Below are 6,000 nucleotides of genomic sequence, written 5' to 3'. Positions count from 1 at the left end.
CTCTGTCTATTAACACAGCCCATGAAAACACCATACTCAAATATTGGCTGCATAATTCCTATAGCCTGCTGCAGAAAATATTCCTGTGACCCTTATAAGAGACTTCTCATCAGCATATGTAAGAGATGAATATTTCTACCTAAGGATGATGGCACCTACAACTGTTTCTGCATTATTTTGAATTTTTTTTAGCATTTTCCTGCTGAGGTACCCTCTTGGATATCATCATATCTTAGCTAGTCAAATGCCGTTAATCTCTTTTTGGAAAATAGAGATGGTGCTTCATAAAGTCAATTGCTTTTTAAGATGCCTCTAAAGAAATGCTGTTCTCCTATATTAGTCTGTTCTCACATTGCTAATAAAGGCATACCCAAGACTGGGTAATTTATAAACGAAAGAGGTTTAATGGACTCACAGTTCCACGTGGCTGGGGAGACCTCACAATCATGGTGGAAGGCAAAGGAGATGCAAAGCACATCTTACATAGTGGCAGGCAAGAGAGCTTGTGCAGGAGAACCTCCAGTTTATAAAACCATCAGATCTCATGAGACTTATTCATGACCAGGAGAACAGCGTAGGGTAAACTGCCCCCATGATTCCATTATCTCCACCTGGCCCCACCCTTGACACATGGGGATTATTACAACTCAAGGTGAGATCTGGGTGGGGAAACAGCCAAATCATGTCATCTTTTTACAGAGAAAGCCAGCTCACTTTCCCCACTACTTCTTCCTTGGGTGGTGCACAGTTAGAAATGCCCAATGCTCAGCAGCAGGGCCAAGCTAGAGTTATTGCTCGGGCTTGGCATAAATAGTGAATTAGCTATTATCTGTGATAACTCCTCCCTGAATTTCTCTGCAGTCTGGAGATCCTGGATCAGTTGAGATATGCTCTCAATTGATCTTCTTGGTAAGAGGGATTCATTGGATTGCATGTTCCTAGTTTCCAGATGCTATTCTTTCTAGCAATGGTATCTTCCCTTCTCCACAGAGGGGATGCAAGTAGCGGTTTCTCCAGTTCAATTCATAATTAGATTTCATTCTTCAATCCAACTGCATCCAGCTCGTAGGATTCTAGGAACTCCAAAACTAAACTAGGGCAAAGCCCTGCGGTACTTAGACTTATACGGCTATGCATTTTAAAATGTATTATCTGAGATTTATCTTTTTTTTTTTTTTTTTCAGATGGAGTCTCACTCTGTAGCCCAGGCTAGAGGTGCAATGGCATGATCTCCAGTCACTGCAACCTCTGCCTCCTGGGTTCAAGTGATTCTCCTGCCTCAGCCTCCTGAGTAGCTGGGATTACAGGCCTATGCCATCACAGTCGGCTAAGTTTTGTGTTTTTAGTAGAGATGTGATTTCGCCATGTTGGCCAGGCTGGTCTCGAACTCCTGACCTCAGGTGATCTGCCCACCTTGGCCTCCCAAAATGCTAGGATTACAGGTGTAAGCCATCGTACCCGGCCTATCTGGGATTGATCTTATTTATGCACTGGAATGTTAAAGTACTGAGTTAACAGAATACTGCTTATTCATTTTGTTGAAAGTGTTTATTTAGGAAATTATCTTAAATTTAGAGCCAGGCACGGTAGCTCACACATGTAATCTCGGCACTTTGGGAAGCCAAGGCAGGAGGATCGCTTGAGGCCAGGATTTTGAGACCAACCTTGGCAACATAGTGAGACTCCATCTCTACAAAAAAATTAAAAATTAGCTGGGTGTGGTGATACTCATTTGTAGTCCTAGTTATTCGGGAGGATGAGTAGGGAGGATTATTTGAGCCTAGACATTCGAGGTTACAGTGAGCTATGATCATGCCACCACTCTCCAGCCTAGGCAACAGAGTGAGACCCTGTCTCTGAAAAAGAAAAGAAAGAAAATTATTTTAAATTTAAACCTGGAAAGACTTCAGCAGGAAAACAGCTTCAATATTCCCCCTTTTATATAAAATCTTTTTATTTATTTATTTTATTTTATTTTATTTTATTTTATTTTTTGAAACAGAGTCTCGCTTTGTTGCCCAGGATTCAGTGCAGTGGTGTGCTCTTGGCTCACCACACCTCCGCCTCCCAGGTTCAAGCGATTCTCCTGCCTCAGCCTCCTCAGTAGCTGGGACTACAGGCGTGCACCACAATGCCTGGCTAATTTTTGTATTTTTAGTAGAGATGGGATTTCATTATGTTGGCCACTCTGATCTGGAACTCCTGACCTGGTGATCCACCCACCTTGGACTCCCAAAGTGCTGGGATTACAGGCGTGAGCCACTGTACACATACTTAAAATCTTTACAGTAAGATTACATATTTTACATACTTAAAACCTTGTCAGTAATCTTTACTTAAAATCTTTACAGTAAAGTGATACAGGATTTACATGGGAGGATCGAGAGTAGAGAACAGGTCAAGAATATGCAGTTTTCTCACATCTGAACTTGTCTATTTCCTACAGAAAGCCCATGATCTGCCAAAGAAGGGTGCATCATCAAATAAGCCATCATGTATATTTTGTAGGTGAAAACAGTTGAATAAAAGCAAACTGAAACCTTCAGTGCCATCATCAATTATAGGCTCCTTCAAGCATAAGCTTGAGATTAAAAATAAATACTCCTTACCTTTTACAGAAACAGATTTTTAGGAAGCTAAATGAACATCTGAAGAGGTACACCATCATCAGACCCTCTGATTGATGAACAATAGGATACGGCAACAAGGATTTCACAGCAAGCAATCCCCACTGGCCAATTAGGTGTTAGGTGCAGTGTTAGACTAGGGAACATGGCAGTAACCAACGGTGTAATAGCCCTGGAGCTCCAAGACTTGACCCTGGTGTGGCAGTTAGCATGACAATCATGGAAGAAAGGTTGCCTATGGGCAAACAGGTCATCACCCAGGCCTTGTCGGTGCACTGGACATCTCTTGGCACACAGTTTTCCAAGGCCTCTAAAATGAGGCCCCAAGCACCATTGTCTCTGCACATCGTAGACAGAGCAGAGATGACCATCCAATGTCATCTTGCTTCCTTTTCTTCCTCTCTGAAGCATGACTGATGCTAAGCTTTTACACACTACTTACAGAAATAGTTTTGTTTTTGAGATGTTCAAAAACCCCTTTATTCAGCCTTAAATCTCTGGGCATTCAATGCTATATGTGGAGATTTTAAAAAGTTTTAATCTCTGAGCAGCCTGTTGGCAGCTACCATTTCTCAGGATTAACAGAGAAGCCCAATGCACAAGGAGTTTGAGTGCCTCTCCCAACAACCCCAAATTGAGGAAAAAATTTGCTTGATCCTACTCACTTTTATTTATTTATTTATTTATTTAAATTATTTATTTATTTTAGACGGAGTCTCACTCTGTTGCCTAGACTGGAGGGCAGCGGCGTGATCTCGGTTCACCGCAACCTCCGACCCCCCCGGGTTTAAACGATTCTCCTGCCTCAGCCTCCCAAGTAGCTGGGATTACAGGTACCTGCCACCGCACCCGGCTACTTTTTGTATTTTTAGTAGAGATGGGGTTTCACCATCTTGGCTTGGCTGGTCTTGAACTCCTGACCTCGTGATCCACCTGCTTCGGCCTCCCAAAGTGCTGGGATTACAGGCGTGAGCCACCGCACCCGGCCCCTACTCACTTTTAAAATGTAAAATTATGCATTGTGTTGTGTAATACAGTCACCTCTCTGTGGCTTGCAGGACTTCTGAGACACTAAATTGATCAATGAATGATGCTAGGTACAATTGGAGAAGCAAGTTTCAATTACTTGTATTTCTACAGAACCTTTCCCAAAGGTGCTTCTGAAGAATAACTGTACTGAAGAGATCATAGGCATTGAATTCCCCAGAAGCCTGGGGTCCATATTCACATCAACTGTCTCCATTGCAGGCTAGGCATTGTGGCTCATGCCTGTAATCCCAGCACTTTGGGAGGTCAAGGCAGGTGGACCACAACGTCAAGAGATCGAGACCATCCTGGCCAACATGGTGAAACCCTGTCTCTACTAAAAGTACAAGAATTAGCCTGGTGTGATGGCATGCACCTGCAGTCACAGCTACTTGGGAGGTTGAGGCAGGAGAATCGCTTGAACCCGGGAGGTGGATGTTGCAGTGAGCCGAGATGACGCCACTACATCCCAGCCTGCCGACAGAGCAAGACTTGGTCTCAAAAAAAAAAAAAAAAAAAAAGAGGCCGGGCGCGGTGGCTCAAGCCTGTAAGCCCAGCACTTTGGGAGGCCGAGACGGGCGGATCACAAGGTCAGGAGATCGAGACCATCCTGGCTAACCCCGTGAAACCCCGTCTCTACTAAAAAATACAAAAAACTAGCCGGGCGAGGTGGCGGGCGCCTGTAGTCCCAGCTACTTGGGAGGCTGAGGCAGGAGAATGGCATAAACCCGGGAGGCGGAGCTTGCAGTGAGCTGAGATCTGGCCACTGCACTCCAGCCTGGATGACAGATCGAGACTCCGTCTCAAAAAAAAAAAAAAAGAAAAAAAAATAGAAATGAAAAAAAAACTGTCTCTATTGCAGACCTTGTCAGTTTGACAGGGTAGACATTTCCAAAATCTAACTCCCCCTTGATGGGCACCTCAGTGGTGGGGGTAGGAAGCGGCAGAGCTCTCTCATTTATGTAAATAAAGGTGACTGCATCCCCCTCACAGCTGTGGGCGGTGGAACTCCTTTTATTCCTAAGATTAAAAGAGCAGACTGTAGGGGGCAGAGGAATAACCTTGCAGAAGGGAAGGGGCTGGGGTGGACAGGGGAGCTGGCTTTGAGGAAGCAGAAGTCAGCTGTTTCACAGTATGGATTAGACACACACACTCCAGGTGTTTTGAAACAAGTTTCCCAAAGCACTCAGCAGTCTGCATTCCTTTCCATGACTCTCTAAGAAAAGTATCTCTTCTGGCTTAGGAAGAATCATAAAAAAATTGCCACCCTGACCCCCTCATCTTAATCCTTTGCCATTTGGCGAACAATAGAGAAAATGCACCTGACAAAGGTGCTGGGCTAATGCCACAGCTCCTCGTCTCTTTCTGAAGAGCTGAGCGGGAGGCAAAAGATCAAGCGGAGCCCCTAATTTGAGTGTCTTTTGGAAATGCATAAAGCTACAGACGGAAAGGCGGCCTTCATGTGCAAATCATCTAAGGCTGGCGCTACTAGCCTTGGTCCTCCTGGTCTTTGCCCAATGCTTTCGTTAATCTGGAAGTTACTCCTCTTTTCAGATCTAACGTGTTTGCCAGACAAGATTTGAAAATACAGAGACACTGAGATGCATTTTCCCATGCTCAGTAGGGGGAACAATTTGCCTATTTTGAAGTGGCTGCCATTCAAATATTCTGCCAGAGACTTACTACTGAACAAATAGTACAAAAGCGTCATCAGGTACAACAAATATTTTAAGTCTTCTTTTCAAAAGACTTTCCTCCAAGTACTCTTCGTAAAGAGTGTCAACAATAAAAGTGAACTAATTTCAAGCAATAAAATTTAGCAGGTAGGCCAGGCACGGTGACTTGCACCTGTAATCTCAGCACTTTGGGAGGCCAAGACAGGTAGATCACTTGAGACCAGGAGTTCAAGACCAGACTGGCCAACATGATGAAACACTGTCTTTACTAAAATACAAAAATTATCCAGGTGTGGTGGCACATGCCTGTAATCGCAGCTACTTGGGAGGCTGAAGCAGGAGAATCACTTGAACCTGGGAGGTAGAGGTTGCAGTGAGCCGAGATTGTGCCACTGTACTCCAGCCTGGGCAACAGAGTGAGATTCCGTCTCAAAAATAAAAAAAACTAATAGGTGCATTAATATGGGAAAGTTAGAACCAAACCTTGCTCTCCTATTAATTTTTGCAAAAGTCAACAGTGCATTGGTTATGCAAAGTACTAGACTGAGGATTGGAAGGAAGAACTGTTAGCTCATCCACTCTGTTTTTTTTTTTTTTTTTCTTTCACTTTCTTGAAATTATTTAACAGGAGAAAACCTAAACAGCAAACAGGAAGATGGTCTATTATAAAG

The sequence above is a fragment of the Theropithecus gelada genome, chromosome 13, assembly GCF_003255815.1.
Source record: "Theropithecus gelada isolate Dixy chromosome 13, Tgel_1.0, whole genome shotgun sequence".
Classification (NCBI taxonomy): Eukaryota; Metazoa; Chordata; class Mammalia; order Primates; family Cercopithecidae; genus Theropithecus; species Theropithecus gelada.
This window is presented reverse-complemented; position numbering follows the sequence as displayed.